The sequence below is a fragment of the Danio rerio genome, chromosome 8 (genome assembly GCF_052040795.2).
Source record: "Danio rerio strain M-AB ecotype USA chromosome 8, GRCz13ab, whole genome shotgun sequence".
Classification (NCBI taxonomy): domain Eukaryota; kingdom Metazoa; phylum Chordata; class Actinopteri; order Cypriniformes; family Danionidae; genus Danio; species Danio rerio.
In genome coordinates, this window is record NC_141028.1 from 53,006,181 (window position 1) to 53,017,200 (window position 11,020).

The 11,020-nt window shown below is 36.8% G+C and overlaps 1 long non-coding RNA gene across 1 annotated transcript; it reads left to right on the forward strand.

Annotated features, from left to right (window-relative positions):
- Positions 1-293: 293 nt before the first annotated feature.
- LOC147842849 (uncharacterized) lies at positions 294-3,445 on the forward strand. Its single transcript, XR_015498562.1, has 3 exons — positions 294-1,096; positions 1,622-1,909; positions 2,123-3,445. It is a non-coding gene; the product is annotated as an uncharacterized LOC147842849 (long non-coding RNA).
- The last annotated feature ends 7,575 nt before the right edge of the window (positions 3,446-11,020 follow it).

The following is an 11,020-nucleotide window of genomic DNA, read 5'->3' on the forward strand; positions in this document are numbered from 1 at the left end:
TGCATGCGTGAATCAGAAACATTTCCATTCAATAAATGTGCAAATAAAATATGATGCTTATTGATATGAACTTATTGATGTTTCCTACTTGTCTTTCTCGTGATAAATAGTTGGCAAAATCTGATATGTAGCGGGGGAAAAAACAAGAAAGAGTTCATCAGATGCTGGATTCGAGCCGAGCTCATGCTCGAACGTATCAATTCATGATCACATGCGTCTTACAAGTAGCGCCACTGAGACTGTTAAGTGTCCTGCAACATTTTACAGATATAAACCACACTATTTCTTTTGTTAATGCACTCAGTGCGATGTTCAGACCCAACTGTGTTGACCACATCAGCTAAACTCTCCCACTCTATTTTTTTCTTTTGTTGTTAATTCCGGAGAACAAACTTGCAAATAACACCGCTTTTCTCCGGTCTACCTCCGAAAGCAGCACCTCCAATTCACATTCTGTTCAAAGTTTCTCTTTTTGCTTGATTTTGCCGTTGCTTTTTCGTTGGGTTTTTCCATTAGCATAGTCATTAGCATATTCATACGGGGGAGGAGGCAGGGAGGGGTTTTGTGCTCGTGCTTGTTGCGCTCAGTCGCACGTTCATTCAGATGTACAAAAGAATATGTGTGAGATTCGGCGTACGCAGTGTTTCATACATCTGAATTTTTTTCTGCGTACGCACATTTACAGCTTTGTGCGTACGCAATGTTTTAGTTAGATTTCCACGCAAGTCTTCGTACATGAGGCCCCTGGGTTCTATTCCAGACCCTGACAACAGTGTATATGTATCGAGTGTATCCTGTCTGCTTTTGTTTAGAGTGTACATGTATAGATTGTATCATTTGTGAATATGTATGGAGAGTGTATCCTGTCTGCATATGTATGGAGTGTACATGTATAAAATGTATCCTGTATCATTTCTGCATATGTATAGAGTGTATATTTATAGAATGTATCATGTGTGCATATGTATCTAGTGTATCATGTATGTATAAAGTGTATCATGTATGGAGTTTTTCATCTTTGTATTTGTATGGAGTGTATCGTGTGTGTATATGTATGCAGTGTATTGTATGTGTATCATGTCTACATATGTATGGAGTGTATCATCTGTGTATATGTAGAGTGTATTATTTGTGCAAATGTATGGAGTGTATCATGTGTGCATTTGTATCTAGTGTATCGTGTGTTTATGTATAGAATGTATCATGTATGGAGTTTATCATCTTTGTATTTGTATGGAGTGTATCATATGTGTATGTGTATGAAGTCTATGAGTGTGTATATTTTTGTGAGTTTTGTCAACTTCCAGTAGCTCAGTGGGTATGTCATTCACCTTTCATGCCAAAGGACCGGGTTCTATCCCAGACCATGACAGGATTGTTTATGTATGGAGTGTATATGTTTAGAATGTATCATGTGTGCATATGATTGGAGTGTATGATGTGTATATTTATATCATGTGTGCAGATGTATTGTATGTATGGAGTGTCAAGTGTGGATATGTATGGAGTTTTTCATCTTTGTATTTGTATGGAGTGTATCATGTGTGTGTATATGTATGCAGTGTATTGTATGTGTATCATGTCTACATATGTATGGAGTGTATCATCTGTGTATATGTAGAGTGTATTATTTGTGCAAATGTATGGAGTGTATCATGTGTGCATTTGTATCTAGTGTATCGTGTGTTTATGTATAGAGTGTATCATGTATGGAGTTTCTCATCTTTGTATTTGTATGCAGTGTATCATATGTGTATGTGTATGAAGTCTATCAGTGTGTATATTTTTGTGATTTTTGTCAACTTCCAGTAGCTCAGTGGGTATGTCATTCACCTTTCATGCCAAAGACCCGGGTTCTATCCCAGACCATGACAGGATTGTTTATGTATGAAGTGTATATGTATAGAGTGTATATGTTAAGAATGTATCATGTGTGCATATGATTGGAGTGTATGTATGGAGTGTCAAGTGTGGATATGTAGAGGATATATGTATCAGGTGTGTGTATATGTATAGAGTGTATCATGTCTGCATATGTATGGAGTATATTGTGTGTATTTGTAAAGAGTGTATTGTGTGTGTGTATATGTATAGAGTATATATGCATTGTGTATATGTATAGTGTATAATGTCTTCATAAGTATGGAGTGTGTGTGTGTAAAGAATGTATATGTATTGTGTGTTTATGTATAGAGTGTCTCATGTGTGCATATGTATGGAGTGTTTCATTTGTGTGTGTATCATGTATGGAGTGTATATTTATAGAATGTATTATGTGTGCATATGTATGAAGTGTCTTATCTGTGTATCGTGTATATGAGTAGAGTGTATCATTTGTGTATATGTATGGAGTGTATCATGTCTGCATATGTATGGAGTATATATGTAGTGTGTATCATGTCTGCATATGTATGGAGTGTGCATAAGTATGGAGTGTTGCATCTGTATATATGTATGTAGTGTATTGTGAGTGTATCATGTCTGCATAAGTATGGAGTGTGTGTGTAAAGAATCTATCATGTGTGTATATGTTTAGAGTATATATGTATTGTGTGTATATGTATAGAGTGTCTCATCTGTGTATTTGTATGAAGTGCATCGTGTGTGCATATGTATAGAATGTATCATGTGTACATATGTATGAAGTGTTTCATTTGTTTGTGTATCATGTCTGCATATGTATGGAGTGTTTATTTATAGAATGTATTATGTGTGCATATGTATGGAGTGTCTTATCTGTGTATTTCTATAGTGGAATGTCCAGTGTATCATGTGTATATGTATAGAATGTATCATTTGTGTATATGTATGGTGTGTATCATGTCTGCATATGTATGCAGTGTATATGTAGTGTGCATCATGTATGGAGTATATATTTATAGAATGTTTCATGTGTGCATAAGTATGGAGTGTTGCATCTGTATATTTGTATGGAGTGTATCGTGTGCATATGTATGGAGTGTATCATGTGTGCATATGTATCTAGTGTATCATGTATGTGTAGAGTGTATCATGTATGGAGTGACTCATCTTTTTATATGTATCTAGTGTTTCATGTGTGTTTATGTACAGAGTGTATCATGTATGGAGTTTCTCATCAACATGTGTATATTTTGGTGGGATTTATCAACTTCCAGTAGCTCGGTGGGTATGTCGTTCACCTCTCATGCCAGAGACCCGGGTTCTATCCTAGACCCTGACAGCAGTGTATATGTATGGAGTTTATCCTGTCTGCTTTTGTATGGAGTGTACATGTATAAAATGTATCCTTTATCACTTCTGCATACGCATAGAGTGTATATTTATAGAATGTGTCATGTGTGCATATGTATGGAGTGTATCGTGTGCATGTGTATCATGTGTGCATATGTATCTAGTGTATCATGTATGTATAAAGTGTATCATGTATGGAGTTTCTCATCTTTGTATTTGTATGGAGTGTATCATGTGTGTGTGTGTATGTATGCAGTGTATTGTATGTGTATCATGTCTACATATGTATGGAGTGTATCATCTGTGTATATGTAGAGTGTATTATTTGTGCAGATGTATGGAGTGTATCATGTCTGCATATGTATGGAGTGTATCATGTGTGCATTTGTATCTAGTGTATCGTGTGTTTATGTATAGAGTGTATCATGTATGGAGTTTCTCATATATGTATGAAGTCTATCAGTATGTATTATCAACTTCCAGTAGCTCAATGGGTATGTCATTCACCTTTCATGCCAAAGACCCGGGTTCTATCCCAGACCATGACAGGATTGTTTATGTATGGAGTGTATTATCTGTGTATATGTATGGAGTGTTCATGTATAGAATATAACATGTGTGCATATGAATGGAGTGTATGATGTGTATATATATATCATGTGTGCAGGTGTATGGAGTGTCAAGTGTGCATATGTAGAGAATATATGTATCAGGTGTGTATATGTATAGAGTGTATCATGTCTGCATATGTATGGAGTGTATCATGTGTGTATATATGCATTGTGTGTATATGTATAGAGTGTATCATGTCTGCATAAATATGGAGTGTGTGTGCACCTTTCATGCGAAAGACCCAGGTTCTATCCCAGACCATGACAGGATTGTTTATGTATGGAGTGTATTATCTGTGTATATGTATGGAGTGTTCATGTATAGAATATAACATGTGTGCATATGAATGGAGTGTATGATGTGTATATATATCATGTGTGCAGGTGTATGGAGTGTCAAGTGTGCATATGTAGAGAATATATGTATCAGGTGTGTATATGTATAGAGTGTATCATGTCTGCATATGTATGGAGTGTATCATGTGTGTATATATGCATTGTGTGTATATGTATAGAGTGTATCATGTCTGCATAAGTATGGAGTGTGTGTGCACCTTTCATGCGAAAGACCCGGGTTCTATCCCAGACCATGACAGGATTGTTTATGTATGGAGTGTATCATCTGTGTATATGTATGGAATATATAATGTATCAGAGTGTATTATTTGTGCAGATGTATGGAGATTCTCATCTTTGTATTTGTATGGAGTGTATCATATGTGTATATGTATGAAGTCTATCAGACCCGGGTTCTATCCCCGACCATGACAGGATTGTTTATGTATGGAGTGTATTATTTGTGTATATGTATGGAGTGTATATGTATAGAATGTATCATGTGTGCATATGAATGGAGTGTATCATGTGTATGATGTGTATATATATCATGTGTGCAGATGTATTGTATGTATGGAGTGTCAAGTCTGCATATGTAGAGGATATATGTATCAGGTGTGTATATGTAGAGTGTAACATGTCTGCATATGTATGGAGTGTATCGTGTGTATTTGTAAAGAGTGTATCATGTGTGTTTATGTATAGAGTATATATGCATTGTGTGTATATGTATAGAGTGTATCATGTCTTCATAAGTATGGAGTGTGTGTGTGTAAAGAATGTATATGTATTGTGTGTATATGTATAGAGTGTCTCATCTGTGTATTTGTATGAAGTGCATATGTATAGAAAGTATTATGTGTGCATATGTATGGAGTGTCTTATCTGTGTATTTGTATAGTAGAATGTCCAGTGTATCATGTGTATATGTATAGAGTGTATCATTTGTGTATATGTATGGAGTGTATCATGTCTGCATATGTATGGAGTGTATATGTAGTGTGTATCATGTCTGCATATGTATGGAGTGTATATAGAATGTATCATATGTGCATAAGTATGGAGTGTTGCATCTGTATATATGTATGTAGTGTATTGTGTGTGTTTGTGTGTGTATAGAGTATATATGCATTGTGTGTATATGTAAAGAGTGTCTCATCTGTGTATTTGTATGAAGTGCATCATGTGTGCATATGTATGGAGTGTTTCATTTGTGTGTGTATCATGTCTGCATATGTATGGAGTGTTTATTTATAGAATGTATTATGTGTGCATATGTATGGAGTGTCTTATCTGTGTATTTGTATAGTGGAATGTCCAGTGTATCATTTATGGAGTTTTTCAACTTCCAGTAGCTCAGTGGGTATGTCATTCACCTTTTGTGCCAGAGTCTCGGGTTCTATCCCAGACCCTGACAGGAGTGTATATGTAAGGGGTGTACATGTATAGAATGTATAATTTGTGTATATGTATGGAGTGTATCATGTATGGAGTGTATATGTAGTGTGCATCATGTATGGAGTTTATATTTATAGAATGTATCATGTGTGCATAAGTATGGAGTGTTGCATCTGTATATTTGTATCGAGTGTATCGTGTGCATATGTATGGAGTGTATCATGTGTGCATATGTATCTAGTGTATCATGTATGTGTAGAGTGTATCATGTATGGAGTGTCTCATCTTTTTATATGTATCTAGTGTTTCATGTGTGTTTATGTATAGAGTGTATCATGTATGGAGTTTCTCATCTTTGTATTTGTATGGAGTGTAACGTGTGTATATTTTGGTGGGTTTCATCAACTTCCAGTAGCTCAGTGGGTATGTCATTCACCTCTTATGCCAGAGACCCGGGTTCTATCCCAGACCCTGACAGCAGTGTATATGTATGGAGTATATACTGTCTTCTTTTGTATGGAGTGTACATGTATAGAATGTATCATTTGTGTATATGTATGGAGAGTGTATCATGTCAGTATATGTATGGAGTGTACATGTATAAAATGTATCCTGTATCATTTCTGCATATGCATAGAGTGTATATTTATAGAATGTATCATGTGTGCATATTTATGGAGTATATCGTGTGCATATGTATCTAGTGTATCATGTATGTATAAAGTGTATCATGTATGGAGTTTCTCATATTTGTATGGAGTGTATCATGTGTGTGTGTGTATGTATGCAGTGTATTGTATGTGTATCATGTCTACATATGTATGGAGTGTATCATCTGTGTATATGTAGAGTGTATTATTTGTGCAGATGTATGGAGTGTATCATGTCTGCATATGTATGGAGTGTATCATGTGTGCATTTGTATCTAGTGTATCGTGTGTTTATGTATAGAGTGTATCATGTGTGGAGTTTCTCATCTTTGTATTTGTATGGAGTATATCATATGTGTATATGTATGAAGTCTATCAGTGTGTATTATCAGCTTCCAGTAGCTCAGTGGGTATGTCATTCACCTTTCATGCCAAAGACCTGGGTTCTATCCCAGACCATGACAGGATTGTTTATGTATGGAGTGTATATGTATAGAATATATCATGTGTGCATATGAATGGAGTGTATGATGTGTGTATGTGTATAGAGTATATATGCATTGTGTGTATATGTATAGAGTGTATCATGTCTTCATAAGTATGGAGAGTATGTGTAAAGAATGTATATGTATAGAGTGTCTCATCTGTATAAGTATGTAGTGTATTGTGTGTATATGTATAGAGTATATATGCATTGTGTGTGTGTATATGTATAGAGTGTATCATGTCTGCATAAGTATGGAGTGTGTGTGTGTAAAGAATCTATCATGTGTGTATATGTGTAGAGTAAATATGTATTGTGTGTATATTAGGGATGTAACGGTATTGTAAATACCGTCATACCGCAATATTAATTTTTTTCGATATTACCGAAGTCGCATGACTCGGTAAAACTATAGGTCTTCTGAGAAAATTTGCTCAGGCGAATGAAGCGAACGGGAGGTAACGAAAACTACAATTGCCATCAGCCCATGCTTGTCCATCATCCCTTGCGGTCTGTTGTTGCTACAGATCCAGTAATGCGGAAATGGAGTGTGCTGCTAGAAGCGGGGATGAAAAGAGCTGGAAAACTCTAAAAGCAGATCGCACACCAGAAGCGACGCTCGGCGGCGCGCCGCGCAGCGCCACGTATTTTAGAATTCTAATCATAGGTTTCTATCAGGATACACACACCGGCGCCGCAAGTCGGCGGCTGTCGGCGGCGCCCGGCGACGGCTCAGGACGCAGTTCATTTTTCAGCTGCGCCACAGAGCGCCATCTGATTAGTTTCATGTTAAATATCATTCGAATGTGCGCGTCTAGCAGGTCGCACACCAGAAGCGCCGCTCGGCGCCGCGACACGGCGCGTACATGACAGTTTAAAGTATCACACACCAGACGCGCACATTCGAATGATATTTAACATGAAACTAATCAGATGGCGCTCTGTGGCGCGGCTGAAAAATGAACTGCGTCCTGAGCCGTCGCCGGGCGCCGCCGACAGCCGCCGACTTGCGGCGCCGGTGTGTGTATCCTGATAGAAACCTATGATTAGAATTCTAAAATACGTGGCGCTGCGCGGCGCGCCGCCGAGCGTCGCTTCTGGTGTGCGATCTGCTTCTGGTGTGTGATACTTTAAACTGTCATGTACGCGCCGTGTCGCGGCGCCGAGCGGCGCTTCTGGTGTGCGACCTGCTTTAGACAGCAGAAATGTTGAGGCGCCGTGCTGCATGAGCGTCATCTTCACTGTGTGGATATTTATAACAAAACGGAGCCGATAACAACTGCCTCCTTTCAATTTCAGTGAAAATACGAAACACAGCCTCTCTTTTGCTGAGTATCAGTTTTAAGAATCGATAATGGCCATTTTAAAAGTATAACATACAATAAGTTTTTACATTATAGGAAATAAAGGCGATCAGTCAATATACAGAATGTACGTGGTTACATTAATCACTAACTTATCTTTGCGCTCAGCCAAAACACGTTACCTGAGAACAAGTAATAGATTCCAATGCCCAAAGTCAGGGAATATGTCGTTAGATAAAGACAACAAGATAAATGAAATATCCCGTTTAATAAATATAGTGAGATTAGATCCAGCGGGAGATGCTTGATGAGAAGTCCGACTAGCAGAGCTCTCATCTGGGTAGATGGGCTGAGTGTGATTAAATGTTGAATGTGAGGAGTTTTCAACAATACTAAATTGAAACTTTATTTTTTTACATGGTTTAATAATTTTTTTTTATTAAAATTGAAGTTCCTGTTTCAAAGCTTACAGATAGATGGCTAGTTTGTATGTCATTGACACTTTTGGCACTTTTTTGGAGTATTTTCATAAGTTTTGTTTTTTCCTGTAAATGATTCAATAAATACCGTACCGTGACATTCATACCGAGGTATTACCGTACCGTAAAATTCTGATACCGTTACATCCCTAGTGTATATGTATAGAGTGTCTCATCTGTGTATTTGTATGAAGTGCATCGTGTGTGCATATGTATAGAATGTATCATGTGTGCATATGTATGGAGTGTTTCATTTGTGTGTGTATCATGTCTGCATATGTATGGAGTGTTTATTTATAGAATGTGTTATGTGTGCATATGTATGGAGTGTCTTATCTGTGTATTTGTATAGTGGAATGTCCAGTGTATCATTTAAGGCGTTTCTCAACTTCTAGTAGCTAAGTGGGTATGACATTCACCTTTCATGCCAGAGACTCGGGTTCTATCCCAGACCCTGACAGGAGTGTATATGTATGGAGTATATCCTGTCTGCTTTTGTATGGAGTGTACATGTATAATTTGTGTATATGTATGGAGTGTATCATGTCTGTATATGTAGTGTGTATCATGTATGGAGTGTATATTTATAGAATGTATCATGTGTGGAAAGTATGGAGTGTTGCATTTGTATATTTGTATGGAGTGTATCGTGTGCATATGTATGGAGTGTATCATGTGTGCATATGTGTAGAGTGTATCATGTATGAAGTGTCTCATCTTTTTATATGTATCTAGTAGGGATGTAACGGTATTGTAAATACCGTCATACCGCAATATTTTTTTTTCCCGATATTACCGTAGTCGCATGACTCGGTAAAACTATAGGTCTTCTGAGAAAATTTGCTCAGGTGAATGAAGCGAACGGGAGGTATGAGTTTTCAACAATACTAAATTGAAACTTTATTTTTTTACATGGTTTAATATTTTTTTGTTATTAAAATTGAAGTTCCTGTTTCAAAGCTTACAGATAGATGGCTAATTTGTATGTCATTGACACTTTTGGCACTTTTTTGGAGTATTTTCATAAGTTTGGTTTTTTCCTGTAATTGATTCAATAAATACCGTACCGTGACATTCATACCGAGGTATTACCGTACCGTGAAATTCTGATACCGTTACATCCCTAGTATCTAGTGTTTCATGTGTGTTTATGTATAGAGTGTATCATGTATGGAGTTTCTCATCTTTGTATTTGTATGGAGTGTAACGTGTGTATATTTTGGTGGGTTTCATCAACTTCCAGTAGCTCAGTGGGTATGTCATTCACCTCTTATGCCAGAGACCCGGGTTCTATCCCAGACCCTGACAGCAGTGTATATGTATGGAGTGTATCCTGTCTGCTTTTGTATGGAGTGTACATGTATAGAATGTATCATTTGTGTATATGTATGGAGAGTGTATCATGTCTGCATATGTATGGAGTGTACATGTATAAAAAGTATCCTGTATCATTTCTGCATATGCAAAGAGTGTATATTTATAGATTGTGTCATGTGTGCATATGTATGGAGTGTATCGTGTGCATGTGTATCATGTGTGCATATGTATCTAGTGTATCATGTATGTATAAAGTGTATCATGTATGGAGTTTCTCATCTTTGTATTTGTATGGAGTGTATCATGTGTGTGTGTATATGTATGCAGTGTATTGTATGTGTATCATGTCTACATATGTATGGAGTGTATCATCTGTGTATATGTAGAGTGTATTATTTGTGCAAATGTATGGAGTGTATCATGTGTGCATTTGTATCGAGTGTATTGTGTGTTTATGTATAGAGTGTATCATGTATGGAGTTTCTCATGTTTGTATTTGTATGGAGTGTATCATATGTGTATGTGTATATAGTCTATCAGTGTGTATATTGTGTGCAGTAATATCAACTTCTAGTAGCTCAGTGGGTATGTTATTCACCTATCATGCCAGAGACCCGGGTTCTATCCCAGACCATGACAGGATTGTATATGTATGGAGTGTATATGTATAGAATGTATCATGTGTGCATATGTATGAAGTGTAAGATGTGTATATATATTTCATGTGTGCAGATGTATGGAGTGGTATGTAGAGGATATATGTATCAGGTGTGTATATGTATGCAGTGTATAGAGTGTATCAGATGTGTAGAGTGTATCATGTCTGCATATGTATGGAGTGTGTATATGTATGGAGTATATATGCATTGTGTGTATATGTACAGAGTGTATCATGTCTGCATAAGTATGGAGTGTGTGTATAAAGAATGTATCATGTGTATGTATAGAGTATCTCATTTGTGTATATGTATGGAGAGTGTAACATGTGTATCATGTATGGAGTTTCTCATATTTGTATTAGTATGGTGTATCATGTGTGTGTGTGTATGTATGCAGTGTATTGTATGTGTATCATGTCTACATATGTATGGAGTGTATCATCTGTGTATATGCAGAGTCTATTTGTGCAGATGTATGGAGTGTATCATGTGTGCATTTGTTTCTAGTGTATTGTGTGTTTATGTATAGAGTGTATCATGTATGGAGTTTCTCATCTTTGTATTTGTGT